This window comes from Poromitra crassiceps (assembly GCF_964638095.1).
Source record: "Poromitra crassiceps genome assembly, chromosome: 13".
Taxonomy (NCBI): Eukaryota; Metazoa; Chordata; class Actinopteri; order Beryciformes; family Melamphaidae; genus Poromitra; species Poromitra crassiceps.
Genome location: NC_139644.1, coordinates 32,485,502 through 32,508,658, shown reverse-complemented (window position 1 = coordinate 32,508,658; position 23,157 = coordinate 32,485,502). Strand labels below are relative to the sequence as shown.

At 46.7% G+C, this 23,157-nt stretch overlaps 1 protein-coding gene across 1 annotated transcript in view; it reads left to right on the top strand.

The window, feature by feature from the left end:
• Positions 1 to 5,490: 5,490 nt before the first annotated feature.
• The window catches only part of LOC310788297 (myosin-9-like), a 52,309-nt gene continuing 34,642 nt past the window's right edge, over positions 5,491 to 23,157 (top strand). The window contains exon 1 of the mRNA XM_083649851.1: positions 5,491 to 5,644. The gene's annotated coding sequence lies outside the window, so the exon portion shown is untranslated. The remainder of the gene's footprint in view (positions 5,645 to 23,157) is intronic.

Genomic DNA, 23,157 nt, shown 5'->3' with positions numbered 1-23,157 from the left:
TGCCTGAGTCAGAGGAATGAGGTGACTGCAGAGATGACGGCAGGGCTCAGGCTGGAAAGGTTGGTGGTGAGCAGCGCGTAACCCTACACCTCTTCCGCCAAAAACAATAGACCACACCTCCAAACTCGCTCTCGCCGTCTCTCTCTCTTACTCAACCACTCTTGTTACCATATAAGGCGAAAAAAGACAGGGGAAGCCAGTGACTGCTGAACAAACGGGCAGAGAGGGAGAGAGCTGCAGAATTCCTCCCGACAGCTCTGCTCCCTGTGTTTCTCAGACTCTCAAACGGTTCCAGTGTTCGCCGTGTGTTTGTTTGTTTGAGTTGAACATGCCCGTGTCACAAAGCCAAATACCTTTGCTGTGCATCTGTGAGGGCCTGCACACACACACACACACACACACACACACACACACACACACACGCAGCATGATGTGTGGCTGTGTTCGTGCCTGAGTGTCAGATCTGGCAAGGCCTAAAAAGTCCTCTGTGTTGATAGTAAATACATGGCCGTATTTATATTTTAAACACGCGCTGCCCTCCAGCTTGCTGGGTCCCCACTCTGATCCAGACAAATACCAGCCCAGTGTGTAGACAAAGCAGCCACTGTTACTCTTTATTATATCACTGCCATCTTTTTCCCATGCAACAACTGAACATACACGCGCCATACGACACAATATTGACCGATGGCGTCAAATCTATACCGATGATAAACGAGGAAACGGACGGCGTAGCTGTGAAAAGCAGGAAAAGCCTTCCATCTTTCCCCTTTACGCCACATTCCTGCATTCTGTGAGTCGACTTGTGTCTTATCACCCCTTCCTGTGTACTGATTAGTGAGGAAAAGGCCGGGCCGGGCCGGGTGGGGGCGGCCGGGCGGGCGTGCGGGCGTGCCGGGCTGGGAAGCGGGGCGACGAGACAATTGCCATGCACTCTGCTCTACTCTCATTATTGCATATCTGGAACGCTGAAGCTGCTGTTAATTATTCTGCGTGGCTGGGATGCACCCCACCATTTAAGGATACAGACAAACAGACACTCTCTCTCAATCTCTTCTTGTCATGTGTGAGACAGCCTGTGTGCGTAAATAGTCTTGGCAGGCGTGCGTACTGGCTGTCGAACAAAACCCGACAGGAACAAATTGTTGACACCGATATCCATCGGGCTCGCACTCAAGCATCTGTGTCAGGCAGGAACATAAAACAACCCACTTAATCTGACACAGATCCCACCTATATGTACAATGTGTATGTATGTATGTATGTATGTATGTATGTATGAAAGCACACACTAGCATGAATGCCCCCACACACATGAATTCACACAACTAATTACACGGCGGAGAGTGGTGAGTGAGCTAACATACCGTACTACTCTTTTAGCATGGTGTGACTGAATGGGTTCCTTTCTTTCTGACTGGATGATATAATGACTTTACACACCCTGAATTATGGACACACCCTGTTGCTATTACAACCGACTGAAGGGAAAAAAGGAGGGAGAGAGAGAGAGAGAGAGAGAGAGAGACTAGGTCACAGTGAAAAGGAGAGCGGGAGGGAAAAAGAGGGAGGGAGGGATATAGTGAGGTCAGAAGTGTCCATATTTGGTAATTCACAGTGATGCCTGATTTCTTTCTGCATTCAATTCAGTTTGTATTGTGTGTGTGTCTTGTGTTGTTGTGACTTGGATAGAGGAAGTGAGACTGTCATGTGGTTTCACAGCACCTGTGCTTTTTTGTGTGTTGGTTTTAACACATGATTTTTTTTCACACATTGTATTCTGTATTCTATCACGTGTTTCTATCTCTCTCCCTGCTTTCTGCTCTTTCAGCATCTGCTCCTGCTCCAGAGGGGACACAGTGACCTTTGACCTTTCGGGTTTAAATTTCTGATTTTGCCAGAGAGTGTGAGAAGTATTGATTTTTCCAGCCACACGTGTGCATGTTCGTTGTTGTGCTCTACGTGAAACGTGTCGGAATACACACGGACACATTCCTTTCATTCTGACACATAGCGGACGTCAATCACACATTCTACAGAGAATGTGATTTTTGTCCTATGTTTGTCATGTGCATGCCGGCCGTGCTTGAGGCCCCAGTATTAATATAATGTGACTTCTTGGGGTCAACCTGCATAGGAGTTGCCATTGTCTGGTGTGGTGAATGTGGAAATTGTGTAATTTGATTGCGCTGTGTGTGTGTGTGTGTGTGTGTGTTGATGTCACCCATGTTTACATCGGGTCTTGTGCTTGTTGTTGCTGCTGGTCATGCTGTAAAGCTGTTGTGTCCCATGAGTTCAGGACGTCATCTGTTTCACGTCCGGGCGTCCGACATCAGCCCTAAGTGAGAGAGGGAGAAGACAAGAGAAGGAAGAAGGGTCAATCAAGAGTGTTGAAGTACCTTCACAACCCAGACCTTTTTTTCAAATATTTTATTTTAGATTATTAGATTAGATTAGATTTAGTTTATAGAACAATAAATGAACAAGACAACCAGGCTCAGACACAGGTAAAGAAGAAAAAAAATAAATAATACATGCATCTTTGACATTTGGCATTGTAACGTGGTGCTACCAGCCGCATAAGGTGCAATATGTGCTTGTGAGAGATATTCTGCATAGGATCTCACTCACGGGGTCCATGGGAAACTAACCGGACAAGCTGTCCATCACCCCTAATCTTAGTCAGTACTCACTAGCCATTTTTAACCTCGTCAAAGTAGGCCAGAAACGGGTCCCAAATAATTGAGAACCTTCTAAGTGAGTTGGCTCTGAGGAACCTGAGTCTCTCCATCTGTATAACAGAAATCATGTCCGTCAGCCATATTTGAAAAGAAGGTGAAGAGGAGGCCTTCCATTCCTTCAGAATGAGTCTTTTGGCGACAGTTGTCCCCAGTGTCAGAGATTGTTGCACAGCTGTAGGGAAGTTCAGAGAGGACGCTGAGCAGCCGAAGATGGCGAGTTCTGCCTCCGGCTGCAGGGTTATTTTGTAGGCCTTAGAGTACCAGTCAAATATTTTGGCCCAGAATCCCGTTAGTGAAGGGCAGAACCAGAAAGCATGAGATAGTGTGCCATCTGACACATGACACACAGTGGTGAGACCACGACCCGGACCTTTATTCTAAATTCTCTGTCGGGGCGCAGGTTTGCTTTTTTTTTAGTGCGTTTCACATCAACAGGGTGAAAAATATTTACCCTCCATTGCTGCTAATAATGTTTATCCCCGGCGTCCCGCTGGTCGTGGCATGTGCTTTGGCCCTGCGCCTTATGTTCCGACCGCCAGACCGGGCCCACATCACCCAGTCTGAATCCCAGGGGAGTATTTGAGGTAAACAGGTTCACATTGTACTGTCGCTCTTCCATTCTTCTGTGTAGACTTTGGCAGCGGCAGGGCAGAATTTTCATCTCAACATCTATCATTTTTTATTTCACTTTCCACATCTCACCATCCCAAACTTCCTGTCCCCCCCCCCTTTTTTTTTTGTTTCTTTTACCAGTGCGACGCTCTTCTCTGTATTTCAACTATTCTTCTTGATAGCCTATCTGTTGGTTTGTACTGTACTAATGGTTTTGTCTACATAAACATGTGCACAGAACACTGTATCTCTCTCTCTCTCACGCACGCACACACACATACACACGTGGGTGCGCAAAGCCAAACATCTCTCATCTCTTGATATGCTCTGAGGCATTCACTGCGCTTGGCAGAGATTGACAGGAAAACAATTACCAGGAGTGATTCAAAGACTGAACCAGTATTTAATCAGAATTCCCCTGCGGTGATTCCCATGTAGTATGAACTTGCCTGGTCATGCGTCTCTAAGCTAACCTGTTAGACTGACGTAAAACTGAGGGAGTACATTATGTCACTGTGCTTCAGTGTCTCGTGTGTTCATTATGTTTGGAACCATGTCCAGTGCTAGTTGTCTTGATCTAACTTTATATTCTGAAAGGCATAAAGGTCAAAGGTTAAATCATCTTCACAGCAATGCAAAAATCATGTACTGTACCAGGCGGAGTGCTGAAAACGGTGCAGTTTATGGGATAATGGTGGGAGTTTTTACAGTGAAACTGCAAAACTTCAAATAATATCAAAAGTGTAATCTTTGCCCTGATATTGGATGGATCAAACACTACTTTGATTAAAAGAGTGTTGGACAATCTGCCTTGAACATATTGACATAACCAAATAGAAGTTAGGTGATTATCTTATTTATGTCATATCATATTGAACTGATTCTGAAACTGTGACTTGAAACTTTCAAGGTATGCTCTCAACTCATCCAATGTCACTATACCTTTAACTTGCTATAATGACATCCACATGAATTTCTCGTGCTTTTTCAACTCAGGCAGTCGTGCATGTAGTTTAAAAAAAATTCAAAATGTCCCTCTGTGTAAACAGAAGCCAGAAGAGCTCAATTAACTTTTTAAGAGTGAGAGGGTGTCCTATGGAGAAACTGTACTTCAGCTGCAAGACCAGGGTTCAAGCCCCATACCTGCAGAGATGGTTTATATAGCACTTTTATCCAAAGCGCTTTACAATGTGCCTACATTCACCCATTCACACACCGAAGGCAGCCAGCTGCCACGCAGGGTGCTGGCACAGCCATCGGGAGCAAATTGGGGTTGAGTGTCTTGCCCAAGGACACTTCGACATGTGGACTGGAGGAGCCGGGGATCGAACCACCGACCTTCTGGTTGGTGGACGACGCAATCTACCTCCTGAGCCTGAAGTGTCCTTGAGCAAAACAGACCTCTGATTTTCCTGTGGTGGGGGGCAAACAACAAGACAATGAATAAAGTAGCTTATTATTATAAATTATTATTATTAATACACCTGCATTCATTTATCATCTTTATGTGATTGTGTACAATGACTGAGACAGGTGTACATACTTTCAACCAGGTTTTGTCACATAAATTACAACCTCAAAATTATTCATTTTTTAAAGCCGTTAACATTACGTTTTTGTTTGAAAAGTGGTAGCAGTAGGAATGATAGCCTAGTAGGAGTTGTTGTTGTCTGTTATAGTAGCGTATAGCTTCCTAACAGTTGAATCCATCAAGGTAATTCCAAAGTTTTGAAAGCAGCAGGTCAGACTAGGCCCTCATGACACATTTTGGGAGAACCTGGATGATGCAGTCCATCCTGAGAGTGACTGGTACTTATATGGTCATAAAAATCCTTAGTATGCACATACCTCTCTCATTAAACACAGCTTTATCTGCCTGTGCCCCCCCCTTCTCTCAACTATTTCAAGTTCACTTGTGCCCAGTGGCTCTCACCCCTCCACTGCAGCACGACCTGATTGGCCCGTGGACTATCAAAGCACTGGCTGCCAGAGGCGGGAGGGGCGGGGCCAGACCGCGCAAGCCCCGCCCCCGTTAGGCCGCACCCGGGCTGACTGGGCTGGCTGAGTGACTACGTACAGAGTGAAATTACGTGAGCAACCAGCCAGTGGAAGAGAGGGGGAGAGAGATAGAGAAAATAGAGGGAGTGAAGGAGAGAAAGAGAGGGAGGAAACGAGCACTGTAGTTTAGTCTGAGCTCTCTGTCTGCGAAGCTGCCGTCGACTGGAAAGGAGTTTGAGCCAAGCGGTTGTCGTTAGCCACCCTCTAAAAGGCGTCCTGCACCTGAAAAGCAGGTAATGTTCCCATTTTAACTCCACTTGCCTACCGTGCTCTTTTATTCGCTCGTCCATGTTCATTCAGTCAGCCCGACTCACGCCGCTAGCAAGTGCAGCGAACCAGGAAGCACGGAAACTGCAACTTCATCAACCTCATTGGGTGGGACCTCCTTAGCACAGATTTATACCGGAGTTCATAAACTTGAACGTTACAACATAGATGTGATTTTGTCCCCGAAGTTTAGCACAATACATACTGTGCAGATGTTATTTTTAAGTCAACACGATGCTAACTAGTTAGCTGCATGGCTGTCAAATGTAACAGTGGCGGCTCGCTCTCTGTGTTGCTGGCGAGGAGCTAAAAAAGCTAGAGGCAGGAAGTGATTCGCTTGAATGAGTTGCAGAAAACTGAAGCAAAGGCCGGTGAGGACGTTAGCTAGCATAGTTAGCGGGACGAGGCCGGTGAACTCCAGACTGTAGGCCTGGCTCCGCCGGGGAGGACAGACATTCGGGAAGCGTCTCATTACTTTGCGGCTGAACTTTTCAGTTTGTATTAGCAACACAGACAGGCTCGCGCCATGTGTGGCCAATCGGACGTCTGCCTGGCAAACGCAGTGGAAGTTTGTTTGCACGGCATGACGTCACTTGTTCACGGTGCTTTTCCACCGCTGCTGCCTGACCACTTCACCTCGTTCAATTATGTCACGTACAAGTTCATCAAAGTGCAGCATGTGTACTTTACAATTTAGATCTATATCTTGTAATCCAGAGTGCTAAATAAAAATCAATTCACTTTTCACTTTTATATGGACCTTGAGTGTTGATTGATTGATTGATTGATTGACTAGACGTTGACAGAAAGGGGGTGATTATCTTGATCATAGGTTTCATTCTCCTCTCTGTTGTCTTCAAATGTAACTTTAGATATTTAAAATATCTGCACAAAAAGAAAGAAAAAAGAGAGATGGAGTTCCTTGGGACAAAATAGTTATTGATTGGTTGTTGGAGCTCAGCTAATCCATATCTATTTATGGGTCCTTGTCCTATAAATGATCATAGTCAGTCCATGAATGATCTTCACTTCAGTCGGCCAGCCTAATAAAGTTTTAGACTATTTATTTATTCATTTGTTCAGGCCTGTGCCACACACAGGGCACTTGGTCATCTCAAAATTGACTTTTCTTAGTTGTGAAATGTGTCCTGCACTTATCAGTCAGTGTCAGTGCACTTTGTGTTTGCTCTGTTTGGTGGCAGATTGTTGTGCTTCGGGAAGGAAACGGGCCAAGCTATGCTGCTCCGCACACCCTTCTGATTTAGAGCATGGCAATCTCTGCCACGCAGGATTTACAGCAAATTGCGTATTAACTGGCTCTCAAGTTAGCTTGGGCACCAGAGCTCTCTCACAACTCTGGCATTTCTCCATCCATCATAAGCACCAGGTTTGCTAGCAAATCCATGCCTGCTTCTCATTGTGTGTGAAGTGTTGGAGGCCATAAAGGGAGGAGTGGGAGCAAGCAGCACCTTTTAAGATCTCACTTGTAATAATAATCGAAACCATTTCTACGCAGCTCATGTTTTGTGCCAAGTAACTGTTGTTGAAACACAATGTGAGATTGCCACATTGATCACTTTAAAGTGCCTTGAACTTGGGAGAGATGATCAGCAAAAATGATTTGTAATAGTCAGGCATACGCACAATCGTGTAGTATGATTGATGATCAGTTTGATGTAGTCCCCTCTCTCTCAGTAAGCTTTACTGTCTCTTCAAGCTATCCAGTAAAGGCAAAAATGCCCAAAATAATATATATATATAAAAAAAAACGTCCCTGATTACGGCCTCAGGATGATACACCCATTCCGAGGTCAGAGCAGGAAGACATTACTGTGCCAACGGGAACAGTAGACTACATTGCATTGTGAAACCCAGACGATAGACTTGTGCCATGTATGTATCATGTAGAGATGTTCAGGATGTTGTTGAAGGTAGTGGAGTGCGAAGTATCGCCTTAATAGGGGTGAGATTCAGTCAGTCACGATGTCATATCCTGTCAGTGCGGTTGAGTCATGAATTAAACTCTCGCAGTGTGTTGTGCAACACGTCCTCTGGAGGCCACTCGCTTATTGCAGGTTTCTCCACTCTTGAAGCCCCCCCACGGAGTCTGTTGCATTCCATTATTTGTCTGTCAGCAATGTCCACAGGTCCCCCTGGGAGAGTTATTTACTGTAGGCCAGTTGAAATTAAATGCAGACGACGTCTTACAATGCGAATAGGGAGCTGGTGGTGTACCGAGGCTGTTCAATCTCGTTGAAAATGATACAGTCTGAGCGAACATGCCTGTGGATATTTAGGTTTCATTGAAGGCTGTTGAGGACAGCCATCTTGGCTCAGGCAGACTCCTTGCAGGCTGCTTTTGCTTTTCTAGCAAATGAAAATGTGACTTGGAGAGAGAGAGAGCGAGAGGGGGCCAGCGTGACACATCGTACATGCGTGCGTTCAATCCCACCGTTTGTCTTCTGTTATGAGATCTCAAGGTTGTCTTTACATATTTGAGGCATTTCTAATCTTCTCTCTTGTTTATTTGGCCTTCTAACTGGATTTACAGGCTCAATTTTGCCCTTCAGCTCAGATGCCGGCATTAGGTTAAGAGTAAAGACAGGAATGATAACACGCACACAGGCTGCAAAACCTCTCAGAAACTCTTATTTGTCTGTGCAGTTTTTTTCTTCTTCAGATGAAGTAATATCTTAACATATACACACAGTACAGTTGAAATTAGCTAGGCCACAATACTGAAAGGGAACAGGCTATTTTGGACATGGGAGTTCTCAGGAGAGAACAAAACTGGATTGGTTTGAAATATGCCCGTTGCCCGTTTTCTCTTCCCAGAAAATGACCCTGTGCCAGGCCAGGCGGCCATGATTGAATGGCGGTGGAGTGTCGTACAGATCCTTCTTCCTTCTGGCCCCAAAGTCAGCTGAGATTAATTTATGCAGGATATCCAAGTGGAAGGAGAACCCTCAGATCCAGGTGGTGATACAGACATCAGTCAAAAGAAACTAAGTGCACATCTGTGCCGTCTGTCTTTATATCACTAATGGCTTGTTGTCAGTCTGAGTCGACAGGCTGGTATTTGAGCAGCAGAATGTGCTCCTTTTACTTTCAATGGCCCGTCTCTATTTTTGGCCACGTGTGATGAAACGGATATTTCTTCTGGATGACATCAACACAGCATCATTCATTTGGGTCAGTCAGATTGTGCGAGTTGGCAGCAGGGGTCTGGGATGAATCTGTCAGTAGCTGGGTTTCCATCCAAATGTATCGCAACGTTTAATCGAATTTTCAGAAAGTCTGCAAAAGAAAATGCGGAATAATGCGCGTTTCCATCCACTGCTATTTTGCGAATTATAGAGCTCTCAATCACCTCGTGTTTGAGGCTGTCTGAGCTGCTAGACCTGATATACAGCTCTATTAAACACATCTAACGTTATTCATTTAAAGTTTCTTGATGATCTACAAGTAGACAAAGGTACCATAAAGCCATTTCTGGATTACCAGGTACCTGCTGTGGATTTCCCATTCCTCTTCACTACTGTTTACTCCATTACCTACCGTACTCTCTTAGGCAAGGCAGCTTTCTTTGTACAGCACAGTTCATACACAGAGGCAACTCAAAGTCATTTAACATCAAATGGACACAAAGAAAATAGCATAGTGTTACAAGGTCAAATAAAAGACAGACGTCCCCTATCATCACTCCTTTCTCTGTGCCTTCTCTTCTCTCTCTCCTTCTCTCATTTGATTTCCCTTCCCCTGCCTCTGTCTTCAGCTTGTGATTTTGTCACCACGAGCCCATCCTTTCCTGCAGCCTCCCCCTCACAGCGCACACCTGTAGCTGAACAATACCAGGAAATAGCTGCGCTCTGACTGCTGCCGCCAAGGCCGTCCTTGATTAGGCCCCTCCCTCTCGTGATGACTGCTTGTAGTTTGGTCAATTAGACTTGGACTGTGGTACAATGATGAGGTCATGCTGGACCATAGATTAGCAGCCTAAAGCCCAGCCTTCTCTGAAAAGCACTGGTCCAACTTCCTGCTAGTTTGTGAAAGATGGCACAGTTGGTTTGTCTACCTCCCTGCATGACTTCCTTGTGGGAAATATCATTTTTGAAGTGCTTAAAGGGGGACTGACCCCCCCCCCCCAGGTTTCTTGCAAAACGGTATTCTACTTGATTTGAAAACTCTGCAGGCAAGATGGCCGCCTATACTCCCTTCTTTAGCTGGCAGAATTCCTCCCCGATAAACTAAGATAACTTGGCCAATAAGTATGTAACATAGAAAATAAAACAAACGACAATGTCTTCATTTGATGCAGAATGCAGAGGACATGTAACTGTTTAGTTAAACTTGCATTCCAGGAATATTGTATTTACTGCGCTTCTCTAAAGATAACGTCACATCAAATCATCGACAGAGAATCTATGGCCCGCCTCCCAGTATTTTCAGTGTATCTCTATGAATGATAAATGATAAATACAGCCACGTTATATAAACAACAAATTAATGCTGGTGATCCGTATGGAAACAATGTTACTCGAAATGGTTAAAAGTTATATCAATTTGGTCATTCAGTGGTGTTTTACTGCCATGTAACATAACTAACTAGCGGCTAATATTAGCCACAGTAGGCGATTACCCATGGATGCATTGCTCTTAAAGGGCAAATACCACCGTGACGTCACGATGTACCAAATCTCCCATTCATTTGAGGGCACAAAAAAAGCAGGTTTGGACCCATAGAGGGAACTTATGCTGCTGAAATAATAGGGGTTTGTAAAATTATAACAGATTGGTCTCAAATGTGGAAATTTTGACCAAAATCCTTCACATACCACCCCAAAAGTCATATACTGTATATTGGTTAAAAGCTGAAAAAAGTGTTTTTTGGGGTAAGTTACACTTTAAAGGAGAACTAACCTCCAAAACACTTTTTTTCAGCTTTTAACCAATATATATGACTTTGGGGGTGATGTGTGAAGAATTCTGGTCAGAATTTCCACATTTGACACCAAACTGTTGCCATTTTACCATTTGTATCATTTTTCAGCAGCATATCTGGCATAAGCGCCCTCTTAGGGTCAAAGACTGCTTTTTTTTCTTTTCTCAAATGAATGGGATATTTGACACGTCGTTACGTCACGGTGACCCAAAGACTATGGGATTTCAAGATAATTACTCCCCTACCCCCCCTGTACCCTTTCAGCTCCTCAGAACTCCAAGCCTATTCTTATTGAAGTTTGCTCTTAAAATACTGAACCAAACGTTGTCAAAGTTGGCACATGTCTTAATTATAGTTAGTTTCCCGCTGAATGTGTCACTACTTTATTAATATCTTACCTGAATAAGCTCGAATGATGATGTTTATATTATCAGTCCGAGTTGGAAGCACTGTCTCAAGCCCAGGCAGGTGGGAGCGGGCAGGAGAGAGTCGTACTGTAACCTCATGGACGAGCCTCAAGCTCCGGGGGCGCGCGGCCGCGCGCAGCAGCAGCTGGGCTCTCTGTGCTCTAGAGCAGAGAGCAGTCTGATATTTCCGCAAACAAATAGCGTCGCAGTTTAGCGCACATGTAAAATATAACGCTATACTACGACGTGACAACGTGACAAAGCTGGTCTAAACAAATCGGCTGCTGTAATATCGTCACTGTGTACAAGCAACGGGGGGGGGGGGGGTTGACTCGCTGTGTGTGTGTTTTGCTGTCTGGAGCACTTTCTCCAGTGCTCTCTGTGCACAGTCTGACATTTCATTGGAAGCACTTTCTCTCGGCCAGTCAAACGGGAGAGTCTGCTCTGCTCGCTCATGCACCCGCGGGGCGCGCGCACACTGCACACAGCAGCAGTGAGAGGCGGGGGCTTTCAGACAGAGCAGAGCAACTGGCTCTGTCTGTGTGTGTGTGCTCCGAGGAGGAGAAGAGCTCTGTCCTGCTCTGCGCCCTATGAGGAAAAATCATAGGTGCTGTACATTTCATCAAGAATCACGAAAACCCCCAAAACGCAAATTAAAAACGGATTTCATTGCGCGGTTTATCTCTAGTTAGACGAGGGAATTACGTGGAGAAATCTCGCATTGTGTTACCCCAGAGCGAGAGGTTTGTCCTACTGTGGGTGTGCTGCTGTTAACGAGCCCATGTCACTTTGCTCCCGTAACGTAGTTTGAGTAGTTTCCATAGAGTTACATGCAGAAAAATAATTAAATTTCTAGTTCGCCACTGAATTACCAAATTGATATAACTTTCAACCATTTTGAGCAAAGCTCTTTCCAAACAGGCCACCAGCGTTGGCTAGTTGCTGATATTTATACAGATATGGCCCCTCTCAAATAAATTTTTTTTGAGGCAGTAGGCAAACTGTAATGGCGTCGATTTCCAAAAAAAAATCTGGACTTCAACACAGCCAAAGAGTCCAGTATAGACAAGAGCATATGTCATTTCTTGGTTTTTTCCATAGGTATTTTCAAATCACTGTTCTAATACATATCTAGGGGGTTAGTCCCCCTTTAAAGGATATCCTATATTCTAGATGGGTGGGGGGTGTTGCTGCTATGCTATGTGCTATATGTGTATATGTATAGCCAGCCAGACAACAAGTCTTAACACAACCTCGTATGTATGATCATTGGTGGATTTTAACCAAATGAAGTAGAGTGACATTCCACTACATCTAATTAAGTATAGTGTAATTCTATATCTATATTCTGCAATATGAAGTACAGCCATACATTTGGAGAAAAGCTGACAGTCGGAGATATCATGATAAGCTTAATGAAAACCAAGCTCAGGCCCTCATTGGTGGTGATGATTGGTTTAGCGTCCTTCCTTGTCATGTCAGAAAATAGACTTTGTCCATGGCTGGGTGTGTGTGTGTGTGACCTGCACACCTGGCGACTAGCAAGTGACTGCACTGCAGTAGTAGTTAATACTTTAGAGATTGCACAACACACTCACCTCAAACACAGCGTCATACTGTGAACTTTGAAACATGCTCTGTATCACCTTATCATTTGCCCATATCAGGACGCTTCTGCATAACGTCATTTTGTAATCGTTATTCCGTTTTAGGCCCGGAAGTAGATTACTCCTACCTTTTATCATTTTTAGACTTGCCAAAAAGCTGTTTTCAAGCAAAAAACAAACTGTTAAAGTTTTCATATTTTTTTCGGATGAGAACGTAACATATATTCCAAATATGTGACCAGTTTATCAGAATAACATTTGGAAATTTTTAACGAGCAGTGAGGAGCGCTGGCTGTGACCGGTCGGACTAGCTAGTATCTGTCAACCCCTACTGGCAGCGAGAAAACACTGTCGACGTGCTTTTGTAACTAACGTTATGCCGACCGGCCGGGTACAGCCATCAGCTCCTCGCAGCAATAACGCTATGAGCATGTAACTGAAGTTGGCCACACTTGCCGCAGTGGAGCTGCCGAATGTTGCCAAACTTCATTATAGTTTACACAGTTTATCAATGTTTACAAAGCAACCGGCTGGCTAACGCTGAACCGGAAGCGTACAATTGTGTCTGACAAGGAAGAGAAAAGGTGGGCGGGGCAACATAAGGGGAATAGGTCTCCCTTCTGGATTCCCATTGGACATTTCATTTCCTTGTCAGTCAGGCTATACACCAGATGGCCTGGGTCTGAGCTCTGGGAATGCATCGTTTGATCAATATATAAATATAAAAAATGACATCCTCCTCTTAAAGTCAGTCAGTCAGTGGTTGTCTTCATGCACATTGATTAAAAGGGAGTGCCCTTCTGTAGACAGATATGTTTCAGCAGCTAGAGATAAGAAGTGATATGGTTGCAACAGACTAAACCGAGGTTGTGGTGGATGATGGTCTACTCTAGTCTGATGCTGGGCAGGGAAGTATGAGAAGAGATAACGCACAATTTGTTTTATACATTTATCTTCTGAGGATCTTATCTGAGGCTGTCGGAGAATGAATCATGCTGGTCACCTGCTAAGATCTCGCTATTGCGTTTGAAATATGCTCCGTTGAAATAGTTGTTGATTGCTGCCAACAAGCAGAAATGCGCAGCTTAACTCCCCGCTGCATTCTTTCACATCTGTTAAAAGGGTTATATAACCGTGATCTATCTAAATGGCCTTTGCTGTTGTTGCCTGGTTTTAAGTAAATAGGCAAAAACCAGTGCAATATTTACTCTATCTGGTTTGTCAATTGATTTGCCGTGTCAGATAGCCAGTCATGTGTGTCTGTGTAATCAATAGGGTAATCATATCTATTGGAATGAAGGACTTGGATTTGGTCCTTTTTTATGATCCATAACCCTTACAAATCTGTGCCTATACGACTGACACTACTCTCCTCTCTCAATCCTCCAGCTGTCCTGTCATGTTTACTTACTTAGTATCCAAAACAACACATGTACAAAAGATTTAAAAATAGACTAAATGAACCCAGCATGGGTGTCTGGATAGTGTAGAGGTCAAAGCAGTCTCCTACCAATGCGGAGACCCAGGTTCAATTCGGTACTTCTGGCCTGGTCTGACGATTCATACAGACACTATTGGCCGTGTCTGCGGGTGGGAAGCCGGTGGGGTATGATGAGTCCCTGGTCGCTGCACTAGCGCCTCGGTTGGTTGGGCCGCCTGCTCGGGGGGAGAGGTGAACTGGGGGGGAATGATCCTCCAATGCGCTACGTCCTGCCGGTGAAACCCCTCATCAGGTGAAAAGAAGCGGCTAGGACATGTATCGGAGGAAGCATGTGCTCGTCTACAACGCTCCCCAGATCGGCAGAGGGGGTGGAGCAACGACCAGGACAGCAGGGGTGATTGGCTAAGTACAAATTGGGTAGGGGTGGGGGGAGAAACAGGTTAGTTGTATTAAGAGACGTTGGCTGTTGTGCAGGTGATGTGCTGTTGGCTTTGATCAGACCTAGTCAGAGCCTGGTTGGTGCTGCTAGATGGCACGCTGGCTGACTGACGGTTCAAAGTGAAATTGGATCGTGCTCGGGGGCGGGGCCAGGAATGTGAAAACTCATGGAAAGGGATGAACATCTGTCATGCGGTGGTGTGCTTATTTTCCAGCACAGACTTAATTTACGGCTCAGTCGTCCTCGGAGAGCCGCTCAGCGTGCGCTCAACAAAACGCCACCATTCCTCTCCTGAAAGAATCCGCACAACAAGTTCCACAAATGGCAAAATAGTTTTCTCACTTTGTCATTTCCTCTTTCCTCCCTCCTTGCCCCCTCTGCTCCCACGTTCAGGGCAGGAGCAAGACGGCGGTGGAGGAGGTGGTGGGGGGGAGGGGGGAGGTGATGTGTGAAGTGAACCCATCATTAACTTTGACAGACTCGGTACCTCTCCTTGGCTGCCAGGCTGGCAATCAGTGGATCATCATCAGACTGTGTGTGTGTGTGTGTGTGTGTGTGGGGGGGGGGGGGGGGGGGGGGGTAGCTGGGTTGTAGTTGGGTCGTAGCTGGGTCGTAGTTGGCCCGGGACATGGAGGGGGGAGGGGGGTCCTACAAATGGAGATTGTGTGTGTGTGTGTGTTGGAAAGAGTGATATAAACAGTTGAAGCCGGGGTGATAACAGTGCAAGACCTCAGAGAGGGGACAGTTGAGGACAAGAGCTCCGCGGAGGCCAGTGAGGCTGTTGAGATAGGATGCTGCAGTTGGCGCGGCTAGAGAGAAGACCATGGGACTGCAGTGTTATTGACCCCTCTGCTGTTCTATTCATATTTCTGCCAATGGGTCAGTCAACACGCTGCAGCTGGTTCATAGGTTCTCTAGCTGGGAGGAGGAGGAGGGGCCGCACACGTTTGACTGTACATGGTCATGCCGTAAAAGTCGTCTCCTGGCTTTTACTGCAACTCGGCACATCTCTTGGTGAGCTGGAGTCGGGGGAGAGTCACTGAGCTGGAATGGAATGAGAGGGAGAGGGAGGGAGGGAGTGATGGATGGATGGATGGATGGATGGATGGATTGATGGATGGGCAGACTCGGGTCTATAAAGAGTGAACTTGGCCCACTTCTTAACAAGACAGCCTGGCTCTGAAGAGGACGCTGGGCTGGACTCTCCCCTGGACATTTTCCCGTCCTCTCCTCCACGTTCCTCCTCCACCTCCTCCTCCTTCCCAAAGCCCTCTCTGCTCTGCTGCCTCACTTCCTGTCTTTGTGACCACATTCTGGTCTCTGTGATGAGGCCGGCCCGTCCGCTTTCTAAATCTGGCCTCCGCTCTTCTTCCTCCTCTTATTTATTTGATGGTTCCTCTTCATGCTACTCTGACTGGACACCACAGCCTCTCAATGTTTTCATTCAGTCTCAGACATTTTTATAGGTTAATCCCTTAATGGTCTCTCAGTGGGGTTACATACATTTCAGGGATTTGGCGACGGGTGTGTTTTGCGATGACTGTGTCCTTCCTAGTGCTGTGTTGGATTAATGAATAGCCATGTTAGGAATAACTTGATGAGCTAATCTCATTGTAACTGGAAAGCCTTGACTTGTGCAGTACAGGATTATAGAGACGTTGGCAGCAAAGCAGGACGCTGCGTGGACCTCTTTAGAGAAGAGAAGGGGAAGGTGGTGTGGTCCAGAGGGGGAAGGTGGTGTGGTCCAGAGGGGAAGGTGGTGTGGACTGTGGACATGATCCCAGATGACTCATAATGCATTTGTAGTTAAATTTCAGGCTCCATCCAAATCCTACGTTTAATGTTTAATTTGACATGGGAAGGCATATTAGCTACGTCCACAACTTTCTCTAGGAATTCTTTGTTCTCCCGTCTTCTACTTTCAATATAGAACGCAGCTCTCGTCAAACGAGAATAGATGTTAGAATTAATTTTAGGCCTCGTTCTGCTCTCTGGAGATTGAGCGGGGGGGTTTCAAGTGTGTCAGGGACGTATCTGTGTCAAGTGCATGTGAGCAGGACATCAACAGAGACCGTGGTGTGTCAACCAACGTCTTCCATGAATAAGTCAGAATTTGTTTGTTAGCAGCTAGCTCACAAATATATCTATTTTATATTTTGTTCATAAAAAAAAAAAAAAAAATTATTCTGGTTTTTCTCCCCAATTCTACTCGGTCAATTCCCCCTGCTGTCCTGGTCGTTGACTAGCACATGCTTCCTCCGATACATGTGCAGTCACCAGCTACTTCTTTTCACCTGGCAGCGAGGAGTTTCACCAGCAGCACTGAGTGCTTTTACCTCTACACTAGCCAGACTCCCATTCTGGGTTATTTTCATCTGTTTTAAAGCCCCATTCAGCACCCAGCTTTTCCAAGTTTTGCTATTGGAGAAACTGCGCCCTCTGGGTGTAATAGCATCGGTATCGATATCGCCGTTCAAAGTAAAAAAGCGCCAGATAGCTCTATGTACATGCTATGACATGGTACTCACCACGTGATGGAATAATAATCCATAATTACGTGAAACGTAATTTTTGTAGCAAATCTGCACAGAGTTACTTCCTTGTTTTGCTGAAGACAGCGCTTCCGCTGTACAGCGCATCTCCGGGACGCAGGCACAAAAATGCTTAGTCCCAGGAGAGGCCTTTGGAGGGCGGTGTGTGACCAATTAGAGGCGACATTCTCCCTGTTACAAGTCACTGTACCATCTTCAATGACTAAAAACCTGTTGTATTAAGGTGAAAAAGTTACTGATTGGGGCTTTAAGATATTTTGTACATGTGTTGTTTTGGACACTATTAACTAAACATGACAGATGTGGAAGAGAGGAGAGAGTTAGTAGTGTCAGTCGCACAGATTTGTCATGGTCATGGATGATAAAAAAGGACAAATTCCAGGTCCAGACGCCCCCAAATAGCTTATTTCTGTATTGCAGCACTGAACATCTGTGATCTGCAGTCTCATCCTTCCTTATCTAAAAGTGAGCAAGTGGGCAATATCTGTTTAAACTTTTGTCCCACTGATGATGTCACAATGCCTATGATATCACTGATGTCACAATGTCTATGACATCATTGGTGACATCATTATTGACCAAAATCATCTTATGACATCACTGGTGATTTCATAGGCACTGATGATGCCATAGGCAATGGGACATACATAGTCAATGACAGTGATGTGATCAGTGATGCAATTGTGCGCTGCGCATGCCAATAGAGCAGGCGAGGCCAAGCAGCAGCCGAGCTGTGTGCAATTGTTGAACATTATTGATGTGAATGACTCACTTGAAACGATGCAGAGTTGAACTCCTGAGCTGTCTAGCTTGTGACTCTGGGCAACAGATGTTGTATGTATATGTTAGAAGAAGTACTTGTTTGAGAGACTGTTTTCATGTCGGCCACATGTCTCTCTACACCCGCAGCATGATGATGGTGAACTAGTGAACTCTGATAAGAATCAAACGCCAGAGGAGCATTAGCTGCTTTTTAGCCTGTTCTCCCTCACTGCTTGTTTTGATTAAACAACAAAGCAACAGGGCTCACATTCAGCCCTGCTGCATCTGCATGGGCCCGGCTGACCCAAGTCCAAATGTACTTGCTGCAGTTAATGGTCCAGTCAGTGAATGTTCAGGGACCATACACACACACACACACACACACACACACACACACACACACACACACACACACACGTGTCGTGCACACACAGCCTAAGTGTAACTGTTTCATACAGGGTGTGAGTTAGCAGCAGTGTGAGTGTTGAAACCCCTAAAGGCACGTCTGACCTGCAGAAGTGATGGGAACAGACGGGAGGAGAAACGGGAAGGAAAGTCAGAGACTTGGTCTGAGAAAGATCATTGGTGGGGGTGGGGGGGCGTAGTGGACTGAGAACAGAAATGTGTGGAATTCCTTTGCTCGCTCTCCCTCCCTGATAAAGGGTGAGTATGGGAGGAATGCGACCCTGGGAAGACTGGATAAACACAGGAGGGAGGAGGGGGGGGGGGGTGTTAGAGGAGTCTGGAGGGAGAGAGTCAGGATTGAAGGGAAAGCAGGGCGCATGGAGCCAGCTGAGAGGGACAGTAGGACGACTAATTTGTTGGGTACCTCCTATATTACAGGATGCAGGAGAGGAGGGGGTTGTATCTACACCAGAGGTGTGTGCATGGAGGACGTGTGTGTGTGTGTGTGTGTGTGTGTGTGTGGGGCGGGGGGGTAGTGATGGAAGTCAGCTGGAGGGCGGTCTGACAGAGTGATGATAGAGGACGGAGGGAGGCGGGGCTCGTGAGAAGAGTGGCTCCCCCTCTGCTTTCTTACTCCCATAACGGGGTTAATGTGCTGGAACGGACAGGCCATACAGCACCCTGTGAGAGCTGCACTAACCCTGCTACAGGCCATACAGCACCCTGTGAGAGCTGCACTATAACCCCTGCTACAGGCCATACAGCACCCTGTGAGAGCTGCACTATAACCCCTGCTACAGGCCATACAGCACCCTGTGAGAGCTGCACTATAACCCCTGCTACAGGCCATACAGCACCCTGTGAGAGCTGCACTATAACCCCTGCTACAGGCCATACAGCACCCTGTGAGAGCTGCACTATAACCCCTGCTACAGGCCATACAGCACCCTGTGAGAGCTGCACTAACCCTGCTACAGGCCATACAGCACCCTGTGAGAGCTGCACTATAACCCCTGCTACAGGCCATACAGCACCCTGTGAGAGCTGCACTATAACCCCTGCTACAGGCCATACAGCACCCTGTGAGAGCTGCACTATAACCCCTGCTACAGGCCATACAGCACCCTGTGAGAGCTGCACTATAACCCCTGCTACAGGCCATACAGCACCCTGTGAGAGCTGCACTAACCCTGCTACAGGCCATACAGCACCCTGTGAGAGCTGCACTATAACCCCTGCTACAGGCCATACAGCACCCTGTGAGAGCTGAACTAACCCCTCTGCTACAGGCCATACAGCACCCTGTGAGAGCTGCACTAACCCCTCTGCTACAGGCCATACAGCACCCTGTGAGAGCTGCACTAACCCTGCTACAGGCCATACAGCACCCTGTGAGAGCTGCACTACCCCTGCTACAGGCCATACAGCACCCTGTGAGAGCTGAACTAACCCCTCTGCTACAGGCCATACAGCACCCTGTGAGAGCTGAACTAACCCCTCTGCTACAGGCCATACAGCACCCTGTGAGAGCTGCACTAACCCTGCTACAGGCCATACAGCACCCTGTGAGAGCTGCACTACCCCTGCTACAGGCCATACAGCACCCTGTGAGAGCTGAACTAACCCCTCTGCTACAGGCCATACAGCACCCTGTGAGAGCTGCACTAACCCTGCTACAGGCCATACAGCACCCTGTGAGAGCTGAACTAACCCCTCTGCTACAGGCCATACAGCACCCTGTGAGAGCTGCACTAACCCTGCTACAGGCCATACAGCACCCTGTGAGAGCTGCACTAACCCTGCTACAGGCCATACAGCACCCTGTGAGAGCTGCACTATAACCCCTGCTACAGGCCATACAGCACCCTGTGAGAGCTGCACTATAACCCCTGCTACAGGCCATACAGCACCCTGTGAGAGCTGCACTATAACCCCTGCTACAGGCCATACAGCACCCTGTGAGAGCTGAACTAACCCTGCTACAGGCCATACAGCACCCTGTGAGAGCTGCACTATAACCCCTGCTACAGGCCATACAGCACCCTGTGAGAGCTGAACTAACCCCTCTGCTACAGGCCATACAGCACCCTGTGAGAGCTGCACTATAACCCCTGCTACAGGCCATACAGCACCCTGTGAGAGCTGCACAAACCCTGCTACAGGCCATACAGCACCCTGTGAGAGCTGCACTATAACCCCTGCTACAGGCCATACAGCACCCTGTGAGAGCTGAACTAACCCCTCTGCTACAGGCCATACAGCACCCTGTGAGAGCTGCACTAACCCTGCTACAGGCCATACAGCACCCTGTGAGAGCTGCACTATCCCTGCTACAGGCCATACAGCACCCTGTGAGAGCTGCACTAACCCTGCTACAGGCCATACAGCACCCTGTGAGAGCTGCACTACCCCCTCTGCTACAGGCCATACAGCACCCTGTGAGAGCTGCACTACCCCCTCTGCTACAGGCCATACAGCACCCTGTGAGAGCTGCACTATAACCCCTGCTACAGGCCATACAGCACCCTGTGAGAGCTGCACTATAACCCCTGCTACAGGCCATACAGCACCCTGTGAGAGCTGCACTACCCCCTCTGCTACAGGCCATACAGCACCCTGTGAGAGCTGCACTATAACCCCTGCTACAGGCCATACAGCACCCTGTGAGAGCTGCACTAACCCTGCTACAGGCCATACAGCACCCTGTGAGAGCTGCACTAACCCTGCTACAGGCCATACAGCACCCTGTGAGAGCTGAACTAACCCCTCTGCTACAGGCCATACAGCACCCTGTGAGAGCTGAACTAACCCTGCTACAGGCCATACAGCACCCTGTGAGAGCTGCACTATAACCCCTGCTACAGGCCATACAGCACCCTGTGAGAGCTGCACTAACCCTGCTATTCACTCTCTCTCGGACTCCCAGTGGCTCGGTCACCTTTTTCAGCACAGCTGAGCTTTTTGCAATCCTAAACCTAAAGACGGTCTATATTTTGTCTGAAGCTTAGGCCCAGTTAATGGCGCTTTTGGATGATGATGTTTCACAATTTTATGAAGCTGTGGGAAATGTAATGGTATAACTTCACTATAATGTTACAGCAAAATGGGCTGTCAATTTCAAGAGAAACAATGTGTGAATCGAATAGCTACTAGCTAGCTAGCAGAGAAAAATCTGAAATGAAGCAAAGGAATAAAGCTTTGTAATCAGTGTTTCCCAGTGAGTTGACTCGCCATGTAGATGTCATTTTAGATTCATTATATTCATGCAGTCAGTCAGTGCGGTTATCTTCTGCAGAGTCCAAGTGCTGTTTCATAATAGTGAGCATGAGAATTTGGCATAGTTACTTAAAGGCCTCCCTGCTGGAGATTATATTGCAAAATGATTCTCATGGAGATATGAAACACTTCAGCTCATAAAAAAATGAAGTGCAGCAAAGCCATATTATGCAAACAAGGCAGTGCTGCTAGGCTATTGAAACACGGCTATGTGGCTCTTGGTTGTTGAGGGAACATTCAGGGAGGCTAACAGCCCTGCTGGTGCTGAGGAAAGCGCTGTCATGCTCCTGTGGTGTAGGAATGCTAATGGAGATGCTAAAGCCAGGGGCACCGGTGTCAGTGAAAGCACAGCATGTTCAGCTAATTGCCCTGAGTGCCTCTGCTCTGCCCTCCCTGTTAGTCGGGCGGCCTGGCTCGAGCTTATGCAACGACCGTATCTTCCTCTCCTTCAATACTTGTTATACTCGTCTAGTCACCTTCTATATGGGTTACACCACACACACACACCCCTCACTGTCACCATCATGGTGTTCATTAGCTGTCGGGCGTAAAGCATCAACAGCATACGTGGAGCTAGCTTGTCGTGTTTACGCCTGTTCAATGTGAGTGTGTGTGCGTATGTTTGATACAAAGTTCTGCAGCCAAGTGTTTGATATAAACCACATGGTTGGATCCCGCTCAGCGGCACGGGAAGTTTTGATTTTATTTGGGTTATTCTTCAGTGCTCTTTCTGCAGCCTAATCTGTACTCGGGAAGGTCCGCACTCGACAGAGATGTTTTTACACTTGGGGAGACTTGCCAGGCCTCCTAGTATAGAGTTCCACACGGTTACACTCCCCACCTCACAACCTGCTTATCGTCCCTCTTGCTTTGCTACCCAGTGTGGAAAAGCACAACGCGTTTGAAGGCACTTCTCCAAGCGTGTAATGAACACAACAGTCGTTCCCCCAAATCGTATATTTAGATGAAATGGTCAGCACACATGTTGCGCATTACCACCGATTTTAATAGCAACCTGACTCATTTTATGTTGCCAGATCTCATTGGCGAGGGCAGTGAAAGCCAGCTGGTAATTTGATTAATTATCCACGGCGGTTAGCTGGGGAGGAACGTGGGGCCTTGTTTGACACGGCCGTGTTTTATGTCGACCTGACCTAACCCAGGCACTCAGGCCTGTTGTACATCCCATCAGCGCTGACCTCTGCATTCCTCAGAGGTTGCATGTGATGTGAAGGAAGGAAGGGTAGGAAACGTCTGGTCCAATAAACCAGCTTCTTTTTTCATATACATTAGAGCAGATAAACAGGCCCTTCTCTACCTGACGACATGCATGCATACAGTTAGGCTTGTCATGGTGTGTACATTTCTCCACCGCTTATTAATACACCCACCATATCAATAATAGGGCTGTGAATCTTCACTGGCCTCACGAGTCTATTCGATTACGATTCATCTGTCTTCGATTCGATTCCACGATGCATCACGATGCATCTCGATACAGCTCAAAGTATGGCAGCTCCAAGTATCAAATCCTCAATTTTCTATATTTTTACTGCACATGGCTACTTTTCATCAATTAATACAAGCAGTCAGATAAATATGAAGTCCCTTTTTTACTTAGAAAGTGCATTAAAATCTGAATGACAAC